This window comes from Pituophis catenifer, unplaced genomic scaffold (genome assembly GCF_029215685.1).
Source record: "Pituophis catenifer annectens isolate HBS135680 unplaced genomic scaffold, rPitCat1.0.hap2 SCAF_18, whole genome shotgun sequence".
In the NCBI taxonomy this organism is placed as follows: Eukaryota; Metazoa; Chordata; class Lepidosauria; order Squamata; family Colubridae; genus Pituophis; species Pituophis catenifer.
In genome coordinates, this window is record NW_027256898.1 from 8,299,799 (window position 1) to 8,315,633 (window position 15,835).

Here is a 15,835-nt window from a genome sequence, read left to right on the forward strand (position 1 = left end):
CTTTTTTTTTTAATTGATTTTGAACAATGGGACTTCTGTCTGTCTCCGATTAAACCACGTGGATCCGCCTTCCTTCCCCCTTTTTTTTTCCTTCTTGTTTTTTTTAAATTCACCCCCCTCCTTAAGTCTTTTTTCTGCCTCTGCCCCCCCCACTCCCTCCTTCTGTCAATCTTGCAAATAAAAAAAAAATAAATAAAAAACAGGTCACCAAAGTTTCACCTTCCTGCCAATTTGCAAGCGTGGATCAAATTGCAAAGGTGGGGGAGTTGCAAAATGCAAAAGCCAAGGACCCCCCTTTCCCCCCCCCCCCAAAAAAGATGCTTTTTTGGGGGGGGGAGAGGGGGTGGTGGAAAGCAAAGCTTTTGAAATCTTTAATGTTTTGCACTACTTCCTGTGAAGGGAGGGGGAGATGAAAAAGGAGAGAGAGAGAGAGAGAGAGGAAAAAAAAACAGGGTTTTGGGCAAAGCCCACCCACCAGATAGACTTAAAATATAAATAGGCGCAGCCAGTACAAAACAGAAACACATGTATGGGCAGGAAAAGGAGAGAGATTCGGGATTGGAGTTTGTCTTGAAAGGGCCCCACTCGCCTCTGCACAGCACCCCCTGAAGGATAGGATGACTGGGTAAAGAGAAAATATTATTCCTTTTTATTTTTTGGCCAAATTTTTTGCATTCATTTGCAAAAAAAAAAATGCTTTTGCAATCAGCAAAAGGGGCATTTTTATTCTTTTATCAGAGCAGCTTCTGGATCACACAGAATTAAGAGCCTTGGTGGCACAGCAGACTAAAGTGCTGTTAAGTAGCACCAGCTGCCTGCAATTACTGCAAGTTCACATCTCACCAGGCTCAAGGTTCACATCTCACCAGGCCTTCCATCCTTCCGAGGTAGGTAAAATGAGGACCTGGATTGTGGGGGCAATAAACTGTCTTTGTATAAAAAAGAACTACGCTTAGGGGGGCCCCGAAAGCCCTACTAAGCAGGTATATACAAAAAGTATGAAGGCTATTGCTTAATGCCCTGTAAACCGCTCTGAGTCTCCGGAGAAGGGCGGCATATAAATCTAACTAATAAATAAATAAATATTGCTTAATGCATTGTAAGCTGCTCTGAGTCTCCGGAGAAGGGCGGCATATAAATCGAACCAATAAATAAATAAATAAATGGGAGGGGGGGAGGGTATCCGAGCATTAAAAGAAAAAGTGCACCCTTTTTTGGCGGTGGGCACAGCAAAGGGGGAAGGGGAAGAGGAGGCAAGACCACCTTAGACCAGGGGTGAAATCCAGTAGGTTCTAACAGGTTCTGGCGAACCGGAAGAAGCGGAAATTTTGAGTAGTTTGGAGAACCGGCAAATGCCATCTCTGGCTGGCCCCAGAGTAGGGTGGGAATGGAGATTTTTGCAATAACCTTCCCCCAGGAGTGGGGAGGGAATGGGGATTTCGCAGTATCCTTCTTCCAGGAATGGGGTGGGAATGGAGATTTTGCAATAACCTTCCCCCAAGAGTGGGGAGGGAATGGGGATTTCGCAGTATCCTTCCTCCAGGAGTGGGGTGGGAATGGAGATTTTGCAATAACCTTCCCCCAGGTGTGGGGAGGGAATGGGGATTTCGCAGTATCCTTCCTCCAGGAGTGGGGTGGGAATAGAGATTTTGCAATATCCTTCCCCTGCCATGCCCACCAAGCCATGCCCACAGAACCGGTAAGGGGAAAAAATTTGGATTTCTACCCTTGCTTTAAGATGCTTTGCCCAGGGCGAACAGGAAATTTTGCAGACTTCAAAAAGGAGATTTCGCAGAATTCTTCGGGAAGGTTTCGCGCAGTACAAGTAACGTGAGTTGGAAGGGACTTCGGAGGTCATCTAGTCCAACCCCCTGCTCACTGTACTAGGGATTCGAACCGCCGAACTGCTGACCTTTCCAATCGGCAAGCTCAGCGTCTTAGCCACTGAGCCACCTAGCCAGTTTCCCACCCTGTTGAATTGAGTAAATCGGTTTTTTTTTTTTAACAAAAGGGCGTGCATTGAGAAGTTTCTCTTTCAATCCTACCCCTCTTCTTCCATCACAGGAGCTGCACCGCTGGCCACATCTCCAAAACCCACTGGAGAGATGTCCGTCGTCTTTTTCCCCGGCCCCGAGAGCGAGGTTTCGTCGGGCCCACACAGACAGGTGCTAAGTGAGTATTCCCACAGAACCAGTTAAAACCAGTTGTAGGAGGGATGCCGGGAAGAGGAGAAGGGTGCCTTTCGTTAAAATGTGCAAATAAGCATTCAAGCCTCCGTCGCGTAAAATCCCTCGGGTGCTCCTTCACCTGGGTTCAAAATTAATGATCTGTTCTTGTGTTGCATCGAAGCTGTCTCGACTTGTCCTTAATTGCTTAAGACGCCTCTTGGGTGTGTCTGGAGTCGTTTATTTCCCTCCGGGCGTGAAGTGGAATCTGGCTTTTTCGTGGGGAAAACTTGCATTAAATAATTGCTAGTTTGATTTTACAGATTTCTCCACCCTGTCCTTCTGTATACACAGGTAGTCTTCACTTTATGGCCACAATTGAGACCAAATTTTCTGTGGCTAAAGGGAGAGATTTGTTAAGTGAGTTTTCCTCTGTTTTATGACCTTCCTTGCCACAGTTGCTAAGCGAAGCACTGCAGTTCTGAGGTTAGTCACGCAGTTGTTAAGCGAATCTGGCTTTCCCCCATTGAGTTTCCTCGTCAGAAGGTCGCAGAAGGGGATCACGTGACCCAGAGGTGATATTCACTTACTTTCCCTACCGGTTCGCAAATGTGAGTGCATGCATCCGTGCATGCGCCCGGCCTCAAAAACGTGCCTAAATAGGATGGTATAGAGCCGGGGTAGGTGGGCGGACCCACCTGAAATTTCCACTACCGGTTCGGGTGAACCGGTCTAAACCGGCTGAATACCACCATAAGTTCCACTACCGTTTTGGGTGAACTGGTCCGAATTGGCTGAATATCACCATAAGTTCATCTACTGTTTTGGGTGAACCGGTCCGAACCGGCTGAATACCACCATAAGTTCATCTACCGTTTTGGGTGAACTGGTCCAAACCGGCTGAATACCACTATAAGTTCATCTACCATTTTGGGTGAACTGGTCCGAACTGGCTGAATATCACCATAAGTTCATCTACTGTTTTGGGTGAACCGGTCCGAACCGGCTGAATCCCACCATAAGATCCACTACCGTTTTGGGTGAACTGGTCCAAACCGGCTGAATACCACCATAAGTTCATCTACCGTTTTGGGTGAACTGGTCCGAACTGGCTGAATATCACCATAAGTTCATCTACTGTTTTGGGTGAACCGGTCCGAACCGGCTTAATACCACCATAAGTTCCACTACTGGTTCGGGTGAACTGGTCCAAACTGGCTGAATACCACCATAAATTCAGCTACTGGTTCGGGTGAACTGGTCAAAACCGGCTGAATACCACCTCTGACGTGACCCCAGGACATTCAGTCGTGGGATTCAGCCAGTTCGCACCACTTTGGGAGAACCGGTTGTTAACTTTCTAAGCAGTTTGGCAAACTGGTTGTTGGAAGAAATCATTAGGGCAGAGAACCGGTTGTTAAATTACTTCAACCCCACCACTGGGGACATTGCAACCATCATAAATATAAACCAATTGCTAAGCGTCTGGACTTTGATCATGTGACCGGGGGTAGGGGTGGGAAGGCTGCAACGGACATAAGTGTGAAAAATGATAATAAGTCACTTTTTTCAGTGCCATTGTAACTTAGAACGGTCAGTAAATGAATTGTTGTAAGTCGAGGACTCTTTGCGGGGTTAGATTTACAAAGTAGAGTCAGATACTTAGATGCAGAATGAAATATAACTCTTGGGGAATACGGCTAGTCCTCGCCTTACAACCGTTCATTTACTGACCATTCGACGTTTTTTCACACTTAACAAACATTGCAGCATTTCCGTGGTTGGGTGATCAAAATTCAGATACTTGGCAACTAGTTACGACAGTCGTTGTATCCCAAGGTCACGTGATCCCCTTTTGCGACCTTAACAACCGGGTGATTAACTTATCAGGTACTGTGATTCACTTAACAACTCTTCAAGAAAGGTTGAAACTCACTGAACAAATGTCTCACTTAGCAACAGAAATGTTGGGCTCAATTTTGGTCATACTTTGAGGACTATATCTGGCTCAGAACAGAACATTTCTACGCTACACATTAAATTCAGTGTTGGGGAATTCTGGGAGTTGAAGTCCATACATCTTAAAAGTTGCCAAGTTTGAGAACGTAGGTGAAAACTCAGCTCTCTGGAGAAGTTTTTAATGCCGGGAAAAGTGGAAGGGAAGAGAAGAAAAGGGCGACCTCATCCACCAATTATTTATTCATTCCAGTATTTGAGTTTTAATTGAAGAAAAACTTTTCTCAGTTTAAGTTTTTTTTTTTATTACCTTTACCAATGATTGCAAACCAAGCACTGAAAAGTGTGATTGTTCAGATTTATAGCTTTTCATTTCATAATGCAATACCTACATTTGAAGATCTAGGACAGGGGTCTGCAACCTTAAACAATTCAAAGAGCCATTTGGACCCGTTTCCCACAGAAAAGAAAACACCGGGAGCCACAAAAACCCTTCCCATGCCTGACTATTTCTTGAGCGGCCACAAAACTAGCAGATGTAGTTGAATTAAACGTTATGTTTTCTTCTGAAACTTTTCTTGGATTTATCCATGATTGGCCTACTGGGGGTCGAAAAGCTCAATAGATCGTGTGCAGTTGTGATGCATATTATGAGTGACAGGGAGCCGCAGCAGAGGGGTGAAAGAGCCACATGCGGCTCCAGAGCCACAGGTTGCTGACCCCCTGATCTAGGATTGGATTGGAATATTTTTAATTGCATATTTGGAATCTAATCAAAAAAGAAAAGGTGAAATGATATTGTATTATGAATTAATTGGATTGTGGTGAAAGTAGAAACGATTAAGATATAAATATATATGTTTGACAAAGTAATTGAAAATTAGAGATAAGATTTCAGGAAGTAATTTGGTTTATTATTATCATACAAAGAGAAAAGATCGTTATATTTATTTATTATTTTATTTTATTATTCATATTTCTATGCCGCCCACTCTCCAAGGACTCTGGGCGGCTTACACCAAAGACAGTATACTAAATAGCATATAGCCCCCCAACAATCTGGGTCCTCATTTTACCCACCTTGGAAGGATGGAAGGCTGAGTCAACCTTGAGCCGGTGAGATTTGATCCGCTGATCTGCTGAACTAGCAGTCAGCTGAAGTAGCTGCAGTACTGCACTCTAACCACTGCGCCACCTTGGCTCTTTTAACTAACTGATTTTTATTAAGATGTTGGATTGCAATATTTGGGATAAGACTTAAGAAAATGTTTTGGTTTATTATTTTGATAAGAAACGAATGATTGTAATACCAGGAATGATATTAAAAATAGATTTTAAATTTAAGGGGTTTAATATAGAGATGAAGGGAAAAATTGAATTTGGTTAAGATTAGAGTTAGGATGAAGGGTAATATTGGTCTATAAAAAAAATAGAATAAATATTATGGCAAAAAGGGAATAGATAAATTGTGTTGAAATGACTAAAAAATGTTTAAATTTGTGAATCGGCCAATACTCTGTTCAGAAAAAATACATTGTATGTTTGTCTGTCTGTTTGTGTAAAAAAAAAAAAAAACTTAAAAAAAAAAAGAAGATCTAGGACTAGGTAAATACATGGCAAATTTTGCAGTTATTTTAAAAAGTACATATATTTTTTTCTCTAGGTCTAGGAAAATCTTTCTGCACCACTCCCCAACCACCAGCAGGGGGCACCCAGGCCCTTTGCCTTCCTGTAAGTGAAACCAGATTTGACTCCTCCCCCCCCCCAATATATTATTAATAGCGTGACATATTTTTATGAAAGATCCTGAAACATTACCGGAAGGCTTTCGTCATCTTGGGCTGACAGAAGACGAGACATGTGCTGAATTTATTTAACTATTTGGGGATGTTTTTTTCCACCAAAATCCCTTTTTCGGGCCGGAAATGATAAGGTTTTTTTGCAAGAACAACTGTTTCGCACCCCTGGCTTTGGTGGAAGACCGCAGATCTCTTTGCTTTTTTGCAAGAAAGCCCTAAAATTCGTTCAAGGGGGAATTTCCAGACTGCAAACCAGTCATTGTTTTTTGGTTGTTGGTTTTTTTGTTTTCGTTTGTGTGAATTCCAGCCACGTGGTTGGATCTGATTCTGGGGCTCTCCGGAGTCTCGTCTACCCCTCCCTTAATCATCTTCCAAATTGGTTGGACTGCAACTCCCATCATGCACCCACTTAGCAAGAGGGAGGTCAGGTTGAACAAATTTGGCAACCACCAAATGCCTTTCAGGAATGCCATGTGACCAACAAAAAAAGAAAAGAAACAAATCCTTGAAAAGTCTTTAAAAACCTTTTTTTTTTTTTTTTTTGGCACGAGAAAACTTCTTCGTATTTTTTCAGAGCTTGGATCGCAGCTGTATTTCGAATTGAGGAAGTCTGGAAGGAGAAGTTCTTGATTCAGAAGAAAATCATTACATCATCAGTTCTTCAACTTTTGCTTTATGAGAACAACTTAAATTTAGAATCAAGGTCTCTTTGGCATTAAAACTGAACCATCCCTCATCCCGAGAACAGTAGAACCAGGGGTGAAATTTGACCGCTTCGGACCGGATCGCGCATACCGGTAGCGGCGATTTTAAATGGTTCGCCGAACTGGTAAAAACCACTCCTGCTTGGCCCCGCCCACTCGCTTTCTGCCCATTCGCCAGCCGTGCATGCACACACCGTTTCCTGCTATGCCGCTCCACTCACTTGCCCGGCCAAGTCCCTCAGGCGCAGCGGCAGCAGGCAACGATGTGCGTGTGCGCACAGCCGGCGCATGGAACAGGGCTGTGCATTCAAGAATTGGTGCGACTCCGGAAATTTTTGCTGAAAGAAGTCTGCAGCCGCCATCTCTTTTTCGGCGCAAGAAGCGTCTAGCTGTTGTGGTTCGCCAGCAGCCTGCGGAGCTGGCAGCGGAGTCGGACAGCGATGAGGCTGAGGAAGAACATGGGCCAGTCCTGGAGGCTGGGGAAGGCCCGGATGAGAGCTCTGCGTCAGAGGCAGAGATGGGGCAAGGGCCATCGGGGAGTGATGTGCGGACTCCGGAGCCTCCATAGGCTGACAGGAGTGAGGCAGAGGAACAGGAGGAGCCTGTTTCTAGTGCACGCATGAGAAGAGCTGCCAGAAGGCAAGAGCAGCTCAAGCAAAGAGGACGACTCAGGAGTAAGGCCAAGAGATGATTGGCCCCTCCCATAAGGCTTAAAACAGACCAGCAACGGCGTTTGGGCAACGGTTGTAAGTCAGTTTTCTCTGTGCCGTTATGACTTATTAGTAACCTATGACTAGTGTTTGTCAACCTTTGTAATTTTAAGACATTAGGACTTCAACGCTTAAGAGGTGTGGACTTCAACTCAAGACCCCCACACCTCTTAAACTTGAACTTGAGACCGTACTCCCAAAAAATGCTATTTACAGGTAGTCCCTGACTTACAACCATTCGTTTAGCGACTGTTCAAAGTCATAACGGCACCGAGAAAACTGATTTACAACCGTTTCCGCACTTACGACCGTTGCAGTATCTTCATTGTGATGTGATCAAAATTCGAACACTTGGCAAATGTCTTGTATTTATGACGGTTGTAGCGTTCCGGGGTCATGTGATCCCCTTTTGTGACCTGACAAGCCAAGCCAAGGGGGAAGACAGATTCACTTAACAACCTTGTGACTAACTGCAGTGATTCACTTAGCAACTGTGGCAAAAAAGATCATAAAACGGGGCAAAACTCACTTAGCAACAGAAATTTGGGGCTCGTTTTGTGGTCGTAAGTCGTGGACTGCCTGTAGTTGAAACTAGCATTGAAAACACGAAAGGGTGTAAGACTAAAAATACAGTAGTGGTCAAAATTGTGGAAATCTTTTGGGAAAAGTGTATTTTCTAAAACTAGCTAATAACACCCCTTTTTTTTGGAGCAGTAATACCCTAAAATTATATATCAATGGAAAGATAATTTAATCAAGAATGTAATGCAATCACTTTCATGAAAGATTTGCTATTAGAATAGCAGTTACGGTATAAAGAAGAAAAGTGAAGCACGTAGAAAAAACAAGATAGACAAAAATGATCACCATGTCAGTTAATTCTTAGTTGGGTAACCTTCAGCATGAATTTACAACGTCTTCCCATGGAGCGAACCAAGTCTTTGAGTTCTGCAGCTGTTCTAATGTGAAACCAAGATTGAATGATGGCTTCTATTAACTGGGTTTTATTGCTGGGTTGCTTCTGACTAACAAGTTTCTTTAGTCGGCTCCGTAGATTTTCAATTGGGTTAAGCTACTCCCAGGCCATTCCAGCAGTGGAATAGGATTATCTTGAAACTCAAAAAAAAAAAAAAAAGGTGGTGTTATTAGCCATCAAATCTCAAAAAATACACTTTTCCCAAAAGGTTTCTACAATTTTGGCCACTACTGTAATTGCAATGCAAATAAACTTCTGGACGGCAAGACTCCAAATGAGCACTAGATGGCACTCACGAGCCACTTTTTCTGCATGAAGGGGTCACATTGACTGTTTGCAGAGCAAAAAACTTACATGAAACCATGGTTAAGTTCTGCCTTTGCAAAAGGGTGGATCTTGGCCCTGGGGCAGCTGAGTCAGCGACCAAGTTCCTCCCAACAGGTGAAGGTAGAATTTAGGGGAAGTCACCTGTGCTGTTTCTCCCATAGATCGGCGCAGTTTTGCTTGCCTCGCCTGGATTTCGGTCTCGGATGTGGAGAAAGGCAGCGGATAAACCCAGGACTCAGCAGCGGCTGCTCTGCACAAAGGCAACCAGATATCTTGAGGACGTAGAACGTCAACAAACAGGTTTATTTAATTCTTTTTTTTTTTTAATTTGAAGGCATTGGTCAAAGCAAACTCCAGAAACAGTGCCATTTAATTTAGCTTCCTTTTTCTAGATTTCTTTCCTGCCCATTTTAAAACTTAAGTTTTAAGTTTTAAAACTTAAAAACTTTGTTTCCCTGAAAATAAGACCCTGATTTATATTTTTGGGAACCCCGAAATAAGCGCTTGGCCTTATTTTTGGGGAGGTCTTATTATTTTCGGTGGTGGAGCAAGACGGGACTCCTCTTGCCGTCTTACCTGATTTCCAGCTCTGCATTTAAATATTTTTGGGGAGGGTTTATTTTCGGGGGGGGGAGGCTTATTTTAGCACATATGCTCAAAAGCCCGATTGGGCTTATTATCAGGGGATGTCTTATTTTCAGGGAAATAGGGTGCTTATAAGCTGATCTCTGATTTCCCTACCCTCCCTTCTGAATACCCAGGCAGAAAAGGAAATAATCTGAGCATAGACAGAGTGGTTTTTTTCCTCTGATTCAGAAGTAGAGTTTTAAAACTTTGGGTGTTCTTTCTGTCATATGAAACCTGAATATCAGATATGCTGCCTTGCATGGAACTAAAATATGGTATTTGGCCCAGTGTTGCCTGCCCGGAGGTAAGAAGCTCCCCAAGGATTTCATCACAAAAACGATGTTTTTCTCCCAAATCTTCAATCCAAAGGCAGCTTTTGACCTTCCGCCTACAGAGTCTGCAGTGCCTCTGAGCTGCACCTCTTTATAAAAAGGAAGTCATTGAAATATTTTAATATAATGTCAGGTCTGCAGCATTTGTTAAAGAAGTAGGGTTGCAACAGGTAAACCATGACCTCACCTTATAAGGTGGAACCCAAGTTATGGATGTGACATCAGCAGGTGAGAACATGCATTTACACAATGAGGTCCTCAGCCACGTTTTATCATTTACCTCTCTACCCGCCCACCCCATGTTAATATGAATAAATAGCTTGCAGAAAATACAGGTTTTCCTCAACTTGCAATTGAGCCCCAAATTTTTGATGCTAAGTGAGACAGTTGTTAAGGGAGTTTTGCCCCATTTTACAACTTTTCTTGCCCTAGCCGTTAAGCGAATCGCTGCAGTTAGTAACACGGTTGTTAAGTGAACGTGGCTTCCCCGTTGACTTTACTTGCCAGGAAGGTCGCTAAAGAGGATCACAGGACCCCGGGACACTGCTACCGTCATAAATACGAGTCAGTTGCCAAGCATCTGAATTTTGATCCTGTGACTGCAAGGGTCATGTTAAAAAACTTTTCTTCAGTGCTGTTGTAACTTTGAACACTTTAGTGACTTTGGTCACTAAACAAATTGTTGTAAATTGAGGACTATCTGTAAAGCAGGTTTCAAAACAAAAGAAAAATGTTTTACTGAATTAAGCCCAGATTGTATCCTACCTGGAGTTGGGGAGCACACAGGCAGTCAGATATTTGTACCCTATGACTATCATTAAGTGTTGCACCTTATGATTCTTGATGAGTGTATCTTGTCTTTTTATGTACACTGAGAGCTTATGCACTGGAGACAAATTCTTTCTGTGTCCAATCACACTTGGCCAATAAAGAATTCTTTCTTTCTTTCTTTCTTTCTTTCTTTCTTTCTTTCTTTCTTTCTTTCTTTCTATCTTTCTTTCTTTCTTTCTCTATCTATCATCTATCTATATCTATCTTTCTTTATCTATCTTTCTTTATCTTTCTCTATCATCTATATCTAACTATCATCTATCTATCTATCTTTATCTATCTATCTATCTATCTATCTATCTATCTATCTATCTATCTATCTTTTTTTTTATTGGTTTTTATTGTGAAAATATAGAAATACAATTCTGTGTTTTTCGGTTCCGTGGTGTTAAATTATTTACATATTATTTACATAGTATTGTATCTTTGCTTGTATATGGTTTGGGTATTATTACAGGTACTTATGTACAGTTCTTTATGATCATATATACATGTTATTTACTTGTTATTTACATAGATTGCAACCTGTAATGTACATGGAAATAGTTAACTCTTTATGATCATTATTAGCTAACCTTAATACTTCTCAAATTTCACTTTTTGTTTCTTTCCTCTATCTCTTTCTTTCTTTCTTTCTTTCTTTCTTTCTTTCTTTCTTTCTTTCTCTCTCTCTCTCTCTCTCTCTCTCTCTCTCTCTATCTATCTATCTCTCTATCTCTCTATCTATCTATCTATCATCTATCTATCTATCTATCTATCTATCTATCTATCTATCTATCTATCTATCTATCTATCTATCTGGAAAAATGGCGTCCCAACTCAGAAACAAAATAGGAATTCACAATGTAATCTGATCCTGATCATTTTCATGTCACTGTAACCTTTAGTTACACAATAGCCGGGACCAGCTACCTCAACCAGCAATTTTTAAAAGACCTTCCAGATCTATTCCACCAACTGTTGCCTCATACGCAGACACGTGTGCATGCACGGGCGGTAGGGCGCATGTGCGGGGGCTACACAAGCATCGCATTTTGGGGGTTTGGGCACACACTTTGGCCCCTTGGTCTGGAAAAGGTTAGCCATCGTTGCCCTACACCACTTCAAACAAATGGTTATCCAATCTCTTCTTAAAAACTTCCAGTGTTGGAGCATTCACAACTTCTGGAGGCAAGTTGTTCCACTGATTAATTGTTCTAACGGTCAGAAAATTTCTCCTTAGTTCTAAGTTGCTTCTCTCCTTGATTAGTTTCCACCCATTGCTTCTTGTCCTGCCCTCAGGTGCTGTGGAGAATAGCTTGACCCCCTCTTCAGTTGCTGATTGACTGAATACAATAAATCCAATCTCCAAAGCCAATCTATCTTCCCCCAAAAAATCCAGATAGAATAATTAGATGTATTAAATCCGTTTCCTACTCTCCATCAAACCCCTTAAAGAAAAATCATTTGACACTTGTCAACCCAGAGAGTTCTCTGCTATTATCTATGTATATAAAAGCGAAAACCACTCGCGCATTAATCATGAAATCTCCAGAACCGTAAAGCCTACAAACTTGAAATTTGCCACGTATGTTTCTCTTGGCTTCTAGGTGCTCACTAAGAAAGGATTTGTCGAAATGAGCTCATCAGAGCATTAGTATTTCCTATATTATTATTAACACGCTCTGATGCTAAGGAGTTGTACTCCCCCTCCCCACCTGAAAAGAAATCTGCTCCAAATGCAAAACACAAGCAAAGGAGAGGAGTTGCACTTTCAGTTTTACTTTCACAGCAGCAAGCAACTTTACTACAGAACAGTTGAGCTAAGCCACGTCCAGCCTCCTTCCTGTCTCCTTGCTCACACAGCAAATACTGTTTGAGTTTCCAAACACCCCTCAACTCTCTCATACACTGACAGGATGCTAGCCAGATGTATACCGATGGATGCTGCGGGATGGGACATTCTACTCCCCCTCCGCCTCTGTTCCAACTGCCAGTTGCATTATATTAACACACTCTGATGCTACGGAGTTACACATTCCACATTAAGTTTCAGGCTGCAAGTATCAATTTATCAAGCCCAAGTGTCAGCTTTCGATATCCTCTCACATAGTTTCGTAGCTCAGTGTAAAACTTCCGGGAGGTATATGGAGTTGGCTCTATAATTTCTGTGTCTATATTTCTTCCTGGCCAGTTTTTTTAAGACATTTTTTTTTATTAATGTCTGTTCTCTTGTATGTGTGTTTTTTTAAAAAAAATATTCTGGTGGTTTGTATTTTAACCTTTTTTCAATAAAATAAAAAAAATTGAGGAAAAAAAAAAAAGAATGATGATTTATTGGGATGGCTTTTCCTTCAGTTATGTGTGTTTGTGTGTTTGACAACCAATTGCATCCAGGCCTAAATTTTAATGGCAAAGTTGTGCTTTGGGGGTGTGTGATGCAAAAGTGAATTTCAACTGAGTTCAGCAAAAGGATATTTGCTCGTTTCTTCCCATTCCGAGAACTCACCTAGACTTAAATTGCTTTAAAAACATGTTTCTCATTTTTTTTTAAAAAAAGACTGTCCTATTGAAAAATAAACAAGTTGAAAAGTTGAAATATTACATTGTCCAAGTCAGCAAAAGCCACCGAGTTTAAAAAAAAAAAAAAAACCAATCAGGCCCCTATTTTGTCTTTAAAAACAGCCAAAAGATTAAAAATACTACCAGTGTAACTTGTACCTCAATTGAGCTTTTCTGTTAAGTATTCTAGCTCATCCCTGGACTGCCCAGTTTTGGCTACAAACCTGAAATGATGGTTTGTACAATCCACAATGGCTTTAAAAGACCGCATGGGCCTGCAGGAAATTTTAGGAAGATGATTCATTTATTTATTTTATTTTATTTGTTTGTTGAGTACGTATTAGATAATATATATAAGCGTGAATTGAATACATAAAATGAATACAATTAAAGGGAACATTAGGACAGGGACGGAAGGCACGCTGGTGCTCTTATGCACGCCCCTTACAAACCTCTTAGGAATGGGGTGAGGTCAACAGTAGACAGTCTAAGGTTAAAATTTTGGGGGGTTTTGGGATGAAACCACAGAGTCAGGTAGTGCATTCCAGGCATTGACCACTCTGTTGCTGAAGTCGTATTTTCTGCAAGCGAGTTTGGAGCGGTTTACCTTGAGTTTGTATCTATTGTGTGCTTGTGTATTGTTGTGGTTGAAGCTGAAGTACTCATTGACTGGTAGGACATTGTAGCAGATGATTTTATGAGCTATGCATAGGTCATACCGAAGGCAGCGTGGTTCTAAATTTTCTAAGCCCAAAATTTCAAGTCTGGTAGCATAAGGTATTTTGTTGCGAGCAGAGGAGTGGAGGACTCTTGTGAAATATTTCTGGATGTGCTCAATTATATTAATGTCCGATATGTAGTGCGGGTTCCAGACAGATGAGCTGTATTCGAGAATTGGTCTAGCAAATGTTTTGTATGCTCTGGTTAGTAGTGTGATATTACCAGAGAAGAAGCTACGCAAGATTAGGTTTACAACTCTTAATGTCTTTTTGGTGATGTTGTTACAGTGGGCTTTGGCACTTAGATCATTTGATATGAGTACTCCAAGGTCCTTGACAGAGTGAGGGTCATCTACAAGGTCGTGTCCACTCAGCTTGTATTTTATGTTCCGATTCTTTTTGCCAACGTGTAAGACAGAGCATTTGTTGGTTGAGATTTGAAGTTGCCAATTTTTTGACCATTCTGATACAAAGTCAAGGTCTTTTTGAAGGGCAGCAGCATTGATGGTGGTGTTAAATAGTTTTACATCATCGGTGAAGAGAACACAGTTACTTATAATATAATCACAAAGGTCATTTATGTATAGTATGAAGAGTGTTGGTCCTAGAACGCTGCCTTGGGGGGCACCGCTATTAACAGGTGCAGGATTTGATAGGGCGCTCCCTATTTTAACCACTTGTTGTCTGTTTGACAGGAACGCGGTTATCCAATTATGGAGGGGTCCGGAGGTGCCATAGGATTTTAGTTTTAGAAGTAGTTGGTCATGTACCACTGAATCAAAGGCTTTACAGAAGTCTATGTAAATTGCATCTATTGCTTTGCCCTGGTCAAGATTTGTAGTCCTTATGTTTTTGCAGTGTAGAAGTTGTAGATTACAGGATAATTTTTTTCTGAAATTGTTTATTTGAGAGTAGGTTGTTTGCTTCTAGGTGGAGGGTAATGGATTGGTTGATGATTGATTCCATGACTTTGCAGGTGACGCAGCATAAAGAGATTGGTCTGTAATTTTCGACTAGGCTGGCGTCTCCCTTTTTGAAGATAGGGATGACCGTGGCTAGTGATCATAGGTTGGGTAGGGAGCTGGTCCTGAAAGATTTTTCAAAGATTATGCTTAGGGGTTCTGCTATAACAGTGGAAAGCTTTTTTAAGAAGTATGCACATAGTCCATCAGGTCCAATAGATAGAGATGATTTCAGTCTACGTTGTGCCTTTTCAACGTTATCTTCTGTGAAATCTATTTGTGTTAGATCGTTGTAGTTATTCGTGAATGAACCATTCATAAAACGGTTCATTCCCATGAAAGGAAAGTAGAATCATTTCTCCTGTTAAATGTAGCCAATTCATAGTTTGCCGAAGCTTTGGAAAGTTCTAGGAGTTGTATTTTCAAGCTTGTGTATCCCTCATTTTCCACCCCAAAACCTTCAGGAATTGGTAGCAGTTAAATCAGCCAAGGGACCGTAACCGATCTGGTTTCAATCCTTAAGCCCATTAAGAGATTTTGATGTTCAAAGATGGAAGGTCTGATTTATTTCCCGCCGACACATCAGATTAGCCGTGGCGTTCAAGAAGGTGTGCGCCAATCCCTGTGTGATCGTTCCCTCTCGTTTCATCTTATAAAGCCCCTTCCGAGCCCCTCCTTCCCTTCCATCTTAATGTTCACACACAACTTCAGGGACACATAATCCACAACACGCCAAGCAAGTGCTCAGAGGGTAGAAAAAAGAGCCCCGTCTAATCCACTCCTTGATTAGGATTAACCAACTGGTCTCTCAGAAAATTTTCCTGGAATCTCCTGGAATCTCTTTCACTTAACAGATAACAGATGAACTGGAATTATCTTTTTTTTTTAAAGTTTACAAACGCCACACAGCCCTTTCTGAAGTTGGTAGTCATTCTGCACTCTGGTGATATTTGTAGATAATCTTATCACACCAGCTGGTACTAATACTCGTACGGATGGAATGGGGGGGGGGAATAGTTTTGAAGTGTCAGAAAAGCTTAGAGGCGTCATTGGAACTGACATGGGTTAAAAATTCACTTTAACTAGTAACTGTTAAAATGTTTTTTAAATGCTTACAATAGCTGTAATGATTTATAGTGTTAAAATATATCCATCCAAGCAAAAAGAAAGAGAAAAATGGAATGAT